Below are 13949 nucleotides of genomic sequence, written 5' to 3'. Positions count from 1 at the left end.
GTGCCCTATGATGCATGCAAAGGGATCAGCCCTAGCCATAGACATAGCATTTCACCACGCACCTTTACCACCACTGAAGTGATGCCTCACTGCATGGCAACATCTATGTTGGAATGGCAGGACAACAACAGTGAGGAACCAAATCTGTCTGGGCTCAGGGACACCTAAAACCTCACCTCACCCAGGACATGTCAATTACTGTTGGAGGCAATAATGGGGCATGCCTACTTGCAGGGTCGAGCTCACCCTTGCACATTGCTGTCACACGGGCCATCTGCATGTATGCTGTTGACTGTGTACTTGAATCACAATGCAATGTCAATTTGTGTGATATGAACAGGCCGCTCTTGAGGTGAACAGTAACAGGACCCCATTCGTTCCCCCATACAGGTGATGTGGGCTATCCCCTGAAGAGCTGGCTCCTCACACCTGTACGGAACCCACAGAACAGGCACGAAGAGGAATACAATCGTGCACATACCCGTACCCGCATCGTGATCGAGCAGACTTTTGTCCTTTTGAAGTCACGGTTTAGGTGCATTAGCAGGTCTGGTGGCGCTCTCCTGTATGGCCATGAGAAGGTGGCCAAGATCACCATGGCATGTGTCATGCTGCACAATATGTGTATCAGACGGAATGTGCCACTGCCCCCTGACGTTGAAATAGAAGCACCTGATGAGGATGATGATGGTGATGAGGACGGAGGTGAAGGGGATGCAGGTCTTGCAAGAGGGGATGGGGAGGAGGGACGTGCTGTGAGACAACATCTGATCAACCAAATATTCTGAGGAACATGTTTTGGTACTGTCACATGGATATGGGTAGTAATGCACTGGTGTATGTTTAGAAGCACGCAATGAACCCTGTCTCCATAAAGTACACAAACACAATGAAGATGTCCAAGCCTGTGTTTTGATCCGACACCAGTGTATTAAGTAACGGAAAGATGAAAAAGTGCATGTCCCCAAACATCCCACCACTCTTCCACCCACCCCCCACAACAGACCCATAACACCCTTCCACCCACCCCCCATAGCAGACCCATAACACCCTTCCACCCACCCCCCACAACAGACCCATAACACCCTTCCACCCACCCCCCACAACAGACCCATAACACCCTTCCACCCACCCCACACAACAGTTCCTCATGTATCTGCCATGTTTGCGTTGGCCCATGCACGCAGAAGAATCGCCATTAACCCCCTATTGGCCATTGTCTGCAGCAGCATTTGGAGGATGGCCAGACATGCGCCTGGTGGTGCGTGTTGAGCGGCGGAGGGGGTTTGTCTGCGTTGAACCGGCGGATGACGACGTGGCAGACTGTCCTGGTGGTGTGAAGTGGCGGTCCATTGTGTCAGCTATTCGAGTGAGGATCTCCCTAAATCAGTCTCACACAGCCTGTCAGTACAGGCCTCCATCCTCTCACTGGAGTGCCTTGCTGTCTCCACAATATCCTCCCTGAGATGGGCAGCCTCCTCAACATGCTGGCCAACCAGCACAGTTAGTTCCTGTTGACGCTGCCGGATGGTAGCCAGCTCGAGGGCAGTGCTGGGTGATGGTGTAGTGGCTGCTGTGCCCTCAGATGCATCCATGACAGCAGGTGAAGCCACCATGGGGGACATTATGGCTAGAATGTTGTCCTCACCAGGAACATCAGACCCAGGTGTCTGGAATGGTGCTGGCTCAGGGGCTCTAGGGGGCTTGGGGTGTGCATCTCCATTGTGCCAACTAGTGTGTCCTCAAGATCAGATAGGGGGGCAGTGGCGGCTGCCTCTCCTGCGGAGCTTGGCGCAGCTGATGGCGGGCCCTCAGTGGCTGGTATTGGTGGTTGTGGGTTCACCTCCGGTGGTAGGGCTGTAGTTAGTGGTGTGGCTACTTCTGTCCTGGCAGTGGCACTCCTACGATGCTTGACACTCATTAGGTGGAACCTTCCTCCCTTTCCCCTTAATGTCGTGGGGGTGTCCTCAGAGTCCTGTGGCCTTGGTCTCTTACTTGTAGGCGGTGCCTGGGATGCATTTGCGGCATCCTCACCGTCTGTATGTGAGCCTGTCAGGGACAAGAAGGGGGATGGCATTGGTTACGTTTCTATGTACTTCATGCAGAATACATCAATAATGCAGTTGTGGCCATTGGGACTTAATAGTTGTGGATGCAGGTGATGTGTCAGTTCAGTGCCTCATCCATGCATGGTTGTGTTTGGCACTTGTCTCTGGTGATGTGTGCATGTGTGTGTGTTTGGGTCTGACACTGACATGGGCAGGGATGGATGCATGTGTGGATGTGTGTCCATGCATGAGAGGATTCTGGGCTCACATTTGGGGGGAACAGTACATTCATATAGCATCCTGTCATGTGTACACTCACCTCCATCCGAAGTGGTTCCCACGCCTTGCTCCATAGTGCCTACTCCCTCAATGGATTCCACTGTGATTAGGTTTCCACAGGTCTCCTCCCATTCCTTTAGTTTGATGGGTGAACCGGCTCCACCTGCAGTGGTTATTCAGTGGTTTTCAGCAAGGATGCCCCTCACCCGCAGTCTGAGGTCGTCCCACCTTTTCCTGCACTCACGCACAGTGCGGGTGCTGGTGCCCACTCCACTGACTTTCACCGCAACTTCATCCCAGATGGCCTTTTTTTTAGTAGTGTCGGCAGCCGCATGTCGTTGGCAAAGACAACCTCGGCATTGTCAGCCAGGGTCTGGGTCAGCATGTTCAACTACTCTCATGTAAGTTTTTCTTTGCGCTGCCTGTCAGTGCTTTTTTTTAAATGCCTTGGGCATGTTGAAGGTGTCCCTGATGATTTGCAACTGCAACCTACTCCAAACAGGTTCAGGGGGCAGAGGATGGCAATGGATTGTGTTTTTAAAGATGGCCGCCATGCTCGTTCCCGTTCCTGTGCGATGACGCTATTTCCGCTTCCGCAATTTAACGGTCACCGCTAATTGCAGTGACCGCTATTTACATGCAGCATGAGGGCGGAGGTACAATCTGCACTTTACCTTGAGGGCGGTAAATGACTTTTTTGGGTCTTTAACGGCATGGTGGTAGGGTCCTTACTGGCATAGCGCTATGCTCGTGTCCGCGTACTCATAATAGTACGCTATTAGCGCCCTCTGGCGAGGGCGGACACGTTAAGAGCGCCATGCCGGTAATTTGAGGTTTTTACCGCACAACGTGTAATGAGACCCTATGTCTATAATAAATAAATAACTTTAAAAGTCAAGAAAGAAGCACACTCAGCAGGATGAAACGTCATTCACCCCTAATGTATGACTGACTTAGTCTCAGCCTTCCAGGCTTTTCAGAGGTTGTCTGTTACAAATTCTCTAAATTGTAATATAAATCTCAGTCAACTTCAGAAGTCTGAAAGGTAGGGTCCTTCTTATCCAGATTCATACATGCAACCTGCAGGTTACACATGGATTGGAGTAGGTGCATTAATCTCCTGAGATGTATTATTGCAGCGTTTAATATGCTGTCCTACTTGGCTAAAATTCACAGATGCCCAGGACTCAATGTTCTCTCGCAAAACCACACTCAGCCTCAAAGAACCCCTCCTTTTTTCACTCACGTTTCTCTACCTTCCTTGAAACTAAGTTATTGTGTGTATATTTTGTGCCTAATAATCAGCCCGCATTATTTCAACATTTCCTTGAAGAATTGTAGCGTTTACAGAAGATTTGGACTGGACGAAGCATCTGTGCAAACAAGCAAACATGCCCGAATCGAGATTCACTGGAGCACACAGATAACTTTTGAAAAAGCTCACGCAGTCTTACATGGGGCCGGAGATCCGACAACTGGCAGGAAAATATGAATTGCTGTACTAAAATCTGTTAACAGGTGTGAAGGGAAGAGAAGCCTCATTAGACAGGCGAGAGTAAGTGCACTCAGGAATTTGGGCTACGGAAGTGCTACTTGGTATTGCAGCAGCACGACACCAGAGATGTTAGGCAAATATGTGCAACTCTAATTTATAATCTAAGAGGTTTTCTTTACAAGAGGAGATCAAGTACATATTGGATGCAACAAAGGAACCGATAATTTGCTTTAACTGTTTGCATATGGCCCCAGCATCATATAATGTTCTAAGATCCCAAGGTAAGTTTGAGCTTTCCCTTGGTATTCCTTTTAGTACCTAAGGGATGATGGGATGAATGTGGTCTCCTTTAAGGGGCACAATGGATGTAGTGCACACAAAACATACAGGCAAAGAGAATTCCCATATGTGTTGTTAGGGCATAGTCAGGGCTGGCCTTAGCTTTGTCAGTGCCCAGGACAAGTCAACAAAATTTGGTGACCCCTCAACTAGCAACTCCCCCTCCAACCGGGTCCCATCAGAGCCCCTCTATTTAATTAAGTGTTTAACTCCCCGCTCCCATGCAGGAGAGCATAGTTAATCACTTCAATAGAGCGTGACTGTCAATCAATAGAGCACAGCTGTGAAGCCAGCATAGGGCTGCTGGTTTAGCATTGGCGGTCCAATTGTAATAAAGAGTGCCCCACTCTGCTGTGGGTGCGACCATCACAACATGACAGTGGGGCCCATTTCATTACAATAGGGCGCCTGCCACACCTTCACCCATCACGCTAGTTTGGGGGATCCCTTGAAAGACTATACCGAGCTGGCGTGGCAGGCTAAAATGGCGCCCCGGGCGGTTTCCGGGGTGGTCCCCCTAGGCATAGTGGTCATTGGGCCTCATTACAAGTTTGCCGGTCTGTAAACAACGGTACCATTAAGCTTGCTGGTACTGTTGTTTCCGGACCGGCACCGGCAAACTGCGAGTTCTGCGAGCGGGTGCCTTTCATTCTGCCAGGTCTGCCCCGCTCGCAGACCTTGAATGATGCAACGGCACCATTAATGAATAGTGCCGGTGCATCCGTCCTCCCCATTGAATCCAATAGGACTGAATTGGGAATAGGGAGTAATATTTTCCGGCACCCGGGTAAGGGGAATTATCGGGTACGCGGGGCTGTAATGCCTGGGTAATTGCCCAACCCGGGTGCCGGAAAATTCATGACGGTATTTACCAGCACGGCTACCGCCACAGTCATAAGGCCCATTGATATAGTATTATTACCATACTTGTTCTAACCCCCACTGCTACATCAGCAATAAATGTGCTTATGAATGCATGGGTCTCTCTCTCTCTCTCTCTCTCTCTCTCTCTCTTTCTCTCTCTCTCTCTCTCTCTCTCTCTCTCTCTCTCTCTGTCTCTCTCTCTCTCTCTCTCCTGTAAGTTTGAAGAACCGAATCTTCTGAACATTAGATCAAGCCAACTCATGTTTAAATTTCAGCAGTTTCCAAGTTCATCGAAAGTCAATTGTGTATCTCGAGCCTATTGAATATGAACCCTAGCAAGATCCTTGGGCATTACGGCTTGCAGAGTGGTTATGGTTGCACATAAAACTACGGATTGTCAAAACTCTGCTAGAATTGTAACTGCAGTTGAGCACATGCACGCTTTATGGTCACACTTGAAACATTTGATGCCCCTCATCTCCTTTCTGCCTTATCTTTTAAAGGACGTCATTCCCCCTCCATTTCACAGGCAGTATGATTTGACTCCTTGCCCTTCCCTTAAGCGTATTCCAGTGAATCACCTTGAAAGGTTGGTGGGATGCATGAAACCTCCTTATGAAACCCGATTTACCGCGTAAATACAGCATTGATTTTCAGCCTCCATATACATTTCATGTTGGATGCTCACGATGTAGTTTTCATTTTCCTGTGCCTTGGCTGAATCCTATATTCGAGCACATACCAACTTATGCAAGCCCCTCAGGAGCCTGTGCATTATCATTTAGAAAGACATTTTCACACAGGCACCGCGTTCTATGTTCTGAAAGTAAGTAAAATCCGGTTTGATTCCATACAGAATTGTTTATCTGATTCTTTTAGGCAGCTTTCAAAACAGAAATGGGTGGTGATGGTGAGCTAGATATTGCATGGACTGAATGAGGTGGATGTCAGTCCACAGAAACTAAATTATTGACAAGGCCTGCAGGTTGAAGTCGACAAGGCTTTGGGCAAATGAACGTAGTTAAGAGCTGTGGCGAAACCACGATTAACCAACACACCCATCCTTTATTTTCCATGTCAATGTTTATTTGTACAGCACCAGCATGACAAAGAACGCACTTCTGGGTTCTCAAAGGAAAGGTAGTGGCCATTAGAGATAGCAACGTGTTGTGGCTGCACAATTATAGAAAATTAAACCCCAAAAGATTTAGGATGGCACATTTGGGTCAGTCAGAAGAACATCATTTTGGGGGAAATGAACACTATCACTTACAAAGTAAAGAATAGATTATTGTGGATTGCTCATGCACTAAGCACTCGCTTCTGAAATGGGACCAGTTTACACTTCAAACGTTCCATAGAAGATTGTGAAATCTGGCAAGATATACTTGAAATGCACATTGAGTGGTCCATGTGTTCAAGACGCTACGTCTGCACTCGTTAAACCCAATAATAATAATAATAATAATAATAATAATAATAATAATAATAATAATAATAATAATAATAATAATAATATTATTGTTAATGACTTTAAACAGCATAGCATGATGACCACCAGAAAGAAAGGGACATTGAGTAGACCCAAACCTTCACGCAGAAGCCATAACCAGACCCTTCATACCAACACTGCAAATGTAGACTGATATATGATATATGATATGATAAGGCATTTATAACACGCCTATACACCAGTGTTTCAAGGCACGACGAGGCAAGGGAGGGGAAACAGAGGGAAGACAGAGACAACCATCCTACTAGGCCAGGTGACATTGAGATTGTGCAAGTGCATGGGAGAGGGGAAAGGGGAAAAATGCAAGTGGAAAGGGGAGGGGTCATTGCAGTACATATGATAACAGTAAAATAAATAAAGACAATAAATAAAAGTGTGGCCAGCTGGTGGCAAGTGCAAGGGTAAGTGCATACATCAGGTATCAAGTGCTAGTAGGGGCTGTAGGGATACAGAAACAGTCCCCGAGTGCAAGGGTTGCCAGGGGGGCAGTGCAGGTGTGCAACTGGTGGGTACGGGACCTGGGCCTGAGATCAGAGGGTAGCCAGGTAACAAGTGCAGTTTCAGATTCAGCCAGGAGGTCAGCAGGGGAGAGGAGGAGAGAAATCAGAAGCAAAGAGGAGGGTTGTGAGGTACTTCCAGAAATGGAGGTGGTTCTCCGCAAGTTTCAGAGAGGCAGTGAGGCTGTTCCAGAGGGAGGCCCCAGCAGAAGAAAGAGATCTACCATCAACTCGCTGCTTGGAGAAGCGACTAACCCTGAGGAAGTTGGAGGCGGATGAGCAAAGAGCTCAAATAGGAAGACATTTAGGCAGAGAGAGTTGAAGGTATTGAGGCCCCAGGACCCAGAAGGCCTTGTGGCAATGAGGAGGTTTGGAACGTAATCCTCGCCTTCACTGGGAGCCAGTGCAGAGATTTCAGTCCTGGTCTGATCCCTGGGTTTGAAGCCAAGGACAAGTCTTGCAGTCCTGTTTTGGATGAGTTGCATAGGGCGGAGAGTAGAGGCAGGCGGATTTAGAAAGAGGCTGTTGCAGTAGTCCAGCCTTGAGAGAACCAGCATTCAGGAGACAGTGAGCTTCTGGGGGAAGGAGAGGAAAGGAAGAATACCTCTGAGGAGGTGCAGCTGGTAGTGTGACTTCTTAGAGACATCAGAATTGTAAGGAGAGATCGAAAGTGTGGAGTCAAAGATGACCCTGAGGTTTTTAGCCTCACAGGTGGGAGCAGGGAGATGGCCAAGTGAGGCATTCAATGGCAGTGGATGGCAATCTTTAGCCCATTGCCCTCCCACAGACAGTGTTCACGGTTCCACTTCCACTCACTGCTGCAAAACTTTCCATAGTAGAGAAAACAGTCCCACAGATTTCCGTAGCTGCAGCAGGTATTTATTTATTTATTTATTTATTTATTTATTTATTTATTGTTTGCTTGTCAGGCGCTTATACAGAAAGTAAAATACAGTTTCAAGGAGCCCACAAGGCGAAGAGAGTGAACAAGGCAAGTGAAGCGCATTACAAAACACAATATTTAAGAGCAGTGGGAGGAAAAAAAGGAAAAAGGATAAAAAGTACTATGCTTTGTGAGTATTCATTACGTGCAAGTGCAGCAGGGAAGAGGGCAGAGGGGGTAAGTGGTGGGGAGTCCGAGCTCATGGGTGAGTCACAGATTAAGTGCTAGGATTTTTTAGTGCTACACGGCCTAGAGCCATGTTAGGTGTAAGTGCGAACCTCCAGGGCGGCGGGTGTGCCAATCACAGCAACTGTGGGATTAGCAGAGGAGAGAAGAAGGGAAGAAAAGTTAAGGAGGAAAGTCTTAAGGAGCTTATGGAAATTTAAGAAAGTCCTGCTCAAGATGCAGAGGAAGGGGGAGGGTGTTCTATAGGAGGGAGCCAGCTCACAAAAGCGAATGACCACCTACCCCCTGTTTAGCAAAATGCTTTACACACAAAGAGCTGGTGCCAGAGGAAAGTAGTGGAATTTGCAATTAATCTGTGCAGCAACCGGGAGCCAGTGAAGACGTTTTAGGGCAGGGGAGATGCGCTGCCTGGGCTTAAAGCCAAGGGTACGTCTTACTCCCCTATTCTGCATTAGCTGGAGGGGATGCAGAGTGGAAGATGGTCGATTCATGAGGAGGCTATTGCAGTAGTCAAGCCTAGAGAGAACCAGGGCTCGGGTAACATTGAGCCTCTCGGGGAAAGTGAGAAAAGGGAGAATTCCTTTGTTAAGGAAGAGCTGAAAGTGAGACTTCTTGGCAATGTCGTGAGTGTGAGGGAGGAAGGAGAGAGAAAAGTCAAATATGACTCCAAGGTGTGTGGCTTCAGGCGAAGGAGTAACGGGAGAGCCCAAGGAGAAAGGCCAGAGTGAAGGGAATAAGAAGGGAGCAGGGGTCCCAATGGGAAGGATCTCAGTTTTACAGATGTTGAAGCAGAGCTCATTGGAGGTGCACAAAGACTGGATGGCACATAGGCAGTCAGGGATGATGGAGGGTGCAAGAGGGTCAGCAGGAAGTTTGAACAAGAGCCGTGTGTCGCCTGTGTAACACTGGACGTTGGAGGAGAAAGAGGAGATGAGGCGTGCAAGCAGAACAAGGTAGATGTTAAAGAGCCAAGGTGAGAGAATAGAACCCTGGGGGACACCACAGGTGGAGAAGGAAGTAGGAGAGGATAAGGTGTCCAGGATGACCGTCGAAGAGCGGTCAGTAAGGATGACATCCAGTCCAGTGCCCGTTCTGAGATACCAAGGGTATCATGGAGCCTTTGTAAGAGGATGGAATGACTGTGTCAAAGGCAGAGGAGAGATCGAGAAGGTTGAGGACAGCTGGGGAGTTGGAGTCCAGAGATGTGAGCAGTTTGTCATGAGTGTTCAGAAGAGCAGTTTCCATACCTCTGGATTCTCGAAATCCAGATTGGTTGTCGTGGAGACCCCCAACAAGTTTGGTGTGTGAGTTGAGTTGAAGCAATGCCAGATTATCCAGCAGCTTCCCTATGTAAGGGGGTGATGGAAATAGGTTGGTAGTTGGCAGGGCAGGTGGGGTCTGCTAAAGGTTTTTTCAGGGGTGTGCGCACAAGGGAGTGCTTAAGGGAGGAGGGGAAAGCACCACTGTCAAAAGAGTGATTGCAGAAATCAGCGATTGCAGCGGTAAGAGAGCCAATGTTATCCTTGATGGTCCTGGATGAGGAAGGGGAAACATGTTTAGACAAGACCTTCATGGAGCGGACAACTCTGGTAACTTCTTCCTTCAGGTGTGATAGGGGAGAAGGTGGAGAAGGAGGAAGGAGGAGGGTGGGTTGGCCAAGGGAGGTAAGGGGGGGTGGCATGTATTGTGAGGGTATGTATCTGGGGTGATCAGGATGGGCTGAGTTTTGGTGGCGAAGTGTTTAGCCTGTGCATTGCAGAGGGCCTGGGAGGAGGCGAATGCCAAAGGGTTGGCTAGTTCCCTGCAGATCTTGAAAAGTTCAGCCATGTTGTTGGATGCACCGGAAACACATGCCTGTACGTGGGCTTTTTTCTTGCCATGGATGGAGAGTCTGTATTACCTTTGGAGCAGGCGGCAGGCCAGTTTGTCAGAGGATGAGTTTGAGTTTGAGGTTTGCCACCTGCACTTTTGTTTCAGGTGCGCAAGTTCAGAGTCATACAAGGTGTTAAGCTTAGGTTTCAGGCAGATACCCAGGACTGTCGCAAGAATGTCAAAAGTATTTTTAATGGAAAGGTGGAGGTTGCTGAGGGCAGAGTCAGAGGTAGAATCAGAGATAGGGCGGTTAGAGTGGAAGTGAAGGCAGTAGCTGAAACGCGTTTCTACGGGCGCATGTTAGCAAACGATTTTGGTGGGGCCTTTGGGGGGGGGCGGTCAGAGGCCAAAGGGACCCAGGTGCGAGGAGTGAAGAGAATGGTCTGACGAGGAGAGAGGCGTTACTAGTAGGGGGCAGAGTGTACGAGGGCGTCCAGAGTGTGTCCAGCTGGGTGGGTTGGCCCAGAAGGGAGAATGGAGAAGGAAAGTGAAGTGCAGAGGTCAGAGAAGAGGATGGATGAAGAGCCAGGGGAGTCCATTTGGATGTTGCAATCGCCCAGGAGGAGGAGGCTGGAGGAGGATGAAAGTAAGGAAGAGCAGAAATCTGCCCATTCAAAGAGGAACAGGGTGGTGGTGCCTGGAGCGTGGCAAATCGTAGCAATGGCCAGGGTGGAGATGTGAGAGATGACCAACTTGCAAACCAGGCTTTCAAAGGAAGATGGGTGGGTAAAATAGAAGCAGCAATCCACTCTGGAAAGATTAAGGCAACCCCCCACCAGTGCTCTGAGGTCAAGGCTCGGTGAGGATCTTGAAGCCATCAGGGCAGAGGGAGTCAAAAGCAGTGGCAAAGCTGGCATTGAACCATGTCTCGGTAAGAGCAAGAATGTCGAGATCAATGTCTTCAAGAAGGAGACACATGTCGGTGGAGTGTTTGTGGTCTGAGCAGGCATTAAATGTCACCAGATGGAGGAGGTCTGTGCCTATGAAGGTTTTCTGAGGTGGTGTACAGGAGTGTGGTACACCAGTCAGAGGAGGAAGAGAGAGAGTAGAAGGGGGAGATGTAGGAGAAGGAAGGAAGTTAATGACAGAAGGAAGGATCCGGTCAAGGAGAAGGTGGTTGTTTTGTGGACCCTGACCTAGGATAGTGCCTGTGTGATAGACATTAACAAAGCAATGTGAGGATGAGAAGCCAGCCAAGAGGACCTCCTGCCACCGTTAATGGTAGAGTATGTGGAAAGAGATAGAGTGGAGATGAGATGGTGGTCCATAGATCTGAAGAGGAGACAGAGAAGAGGATATCAGTGAAAACCTCTCTAGAGGAAGTGCTAACATAGGTGTCTGTGATGGGAAGTCCAGGGTTTGATTTCAAGATGTCTTTTTTGTGCTTTTTCCTACCAGTTTTTGTGAGATAGGGGGATAGGTGAGATAGGGGGAGATGGATGGAGAGAGCAATAGGGGCGGCAGAGGTTAGTCGAGGAATGACAGAAGAGTGGCAGCATAGAACAGTTCTAGCTAAACTCACTTGGTGACCTAATAGACCTAGTAGAAGACCTAATAGAAGTAGTCACAAAGGCATAAATGCAAGCCAGAAAGGAATAGAATTTCAACAGACAAGAGGTTCACTGATGAAAAAAGGTAACACACCTAAATTAGTTTGTTTTTTCAAATGGAGCCACAAAGCAATGAAGGAGGTTCACAGATGAAAAAAGTAAACACACTAATAACATTTTTTTTTAAAGGAGGCACAATGCAATGCAGGAAGTTCATAGATGAAAAAAGTAAACACACCTAAAATCGTTTGTTAGTCTCAGATAGATCTTTCATCTATTGGAGGACTGTGGAAACGGTATTGGCAGGGTGTCATTAAGTAGTCACAAGAAAATGGCCGTGTTATAGCTCCATTGGTGTAGGACAAGTGTTATGCAAATTGTTTCTCAAGCCATACCTGCTCTCCTTTGTGATGGGTTGAAAGGGATATTGCAAGATAGGTCTACCTACAACTCCACTAATTCCCAGCCTGTTTTCAGTGCTTTATTACATATCTAGATTATATAACCATTATTTTGCGTTTTCCGCTGAAGTTTTTCAAAAGAAGACTCTCTAAATCATTAACTAGTGATAATAGTCAATCCTTGAAGACAAATTCAAAATTTGATAATATTTTTATTTTTGTAAACTAAATTGAAAAAATGTGACATTGTCTTATTTATTACTGTGACTAATTGCCTGAGCTAGGCAAACCATCCCTGAAGTGATCTGCTGGCTCTAGCAAATATTCTAGTGAGGTTTGGGTAGATTTGCGATGCCAGTGCGTTTCTCTTCCAGTCCATATATGCCCAAATTTCCTTTACGAGAGATACACGTTCATGTACATTTGGAAGAAGTGCAAGTATATTTGGGGTGATTTGTGGTGCAAACAGCATACAAGTAACTTAAAATGTTTAAAAAAGTCAGAGAAAGGTTAGGGGAAAGGAAGAGGTCAGGTGAGACTGGGTGGGAGTTAGGGAGAGGATCTGTGAATATTATCTAAGTAGGACCACACATTACACTCTACACTCTCATTACATTACTCCACCTACTGCAGAGATATATGTGTAGCCTGCAAGTCCCAGGTTTGAATTTGAATAAGAAGAACTCAGCCTTACATCTTTGATGTGGATTACATTAATTGAAGAGCTGAAGTGTAATATTGCACCCGAGATCAGCAGAGTCAGTCACATGTTAGGCACACCTAGGCCTGATTTTACAATATAGGGATTTCATAAGAGACATGGATCACTGAAAACCTTATCCTACTGGTTAAGAGTCAGCCACATATTAGGAGTGTATCAAGATTCACCCATTGAGGTTGCTCCCAGGGGGATTACTGAGGTTCCTTATTTCAAAATATGGAGAGTTCATTGTTGCAGGTCAGAGACCTGAGAAAGGCCAGTGGGACTGAGGTAGGGTCAGTGGCATGTCAAGAACTCATGATGTAGACATTGATATTCTTTAAATGAATACCGTTTACTCATGTAGAATTGCAATGTTGCATGCTCTGTACATGGGAAAAGAGAAATAACATATTTACATTAACACAAATATGGGTGCATGGAAAGACATGCATGCTGCCAACACTAATTTATGAAAGGGTCCTGAAAATCGCATTATTTGTGCTGCAGCTCTACCCCGTGGACAGGTACAGGCCCCTTTGTGAATTAGGTAACTTGCACATTTTTTAAAGTAATGTAAATAAAAAACATCCTCTGTTTGCTTTATTTTTTCATTGCCTTTGTCAGCGTTGCCCAAGTGTTTTTTAAAAGGTAAAAATGTATCAGCTGCAAAGAGTTAATTTTGAATTCTATTAGAGAGACAGAACTAGGTGCAAGCCATTATACATTTAGAAACTTTGCTTTCTTTTAACATCTTTGGAAGGAGAGATTCTGAACTTTTGACCTATTCCATTAACCTTTGAACTCGTGGAAGCAACCAAAGGTATGACCTCTGCAACCCAATGTTTACAGCAACATATATTCAGCATAGACTGTCCAAGGCGTTGGTAACTCCTGGATTTGGGCATGAAGATGCTGCTACAGAATTTCTCCAAAAAGCTCTTTCAACTTATTCTGTCCCATTCATATCTAGATGTCTTTCTTTGTGGGGGATACCTGCAATTTTTTATTTTTATTTTACAGTTTTTTCTGTGATTTCAGAAGTAGCCGGAGAATATCAGTTCCATGTGAACTGCAATAAAGCTATGAACATTCTTAGCACTTAACCAGATTCCTCTTGCAGTTCAACAGCAGAGTGCCATGTCCACCGTGCATACTTCACACCCGGGAGGGACGAGGAAGGCGTAGAATCGCAGAACAGAATAGCGTGGGCTCCCACTTGTTCACCACAAGTAGCAAGCATTCCACAAAGATGCTGACTC

This window comes from Ambystoma mexicanum, chromosome 6q, assembly GCF_040938575.1.
Source record: "Ambystoma mexicanum isolate Mex_15411 chromosome 6q, UKY_AmexF1_1, whole genome shotgun sequence".
Classification (NCBI taxonomy): Eukaryota; Metazoa; Chordata; class Amphibia; order Caudata; family Ambystomatidae; genus Ambystoma; species Ambystoma mexicanum.
This window is presented reverse-complemented; position numbering follows the sequence as displayed.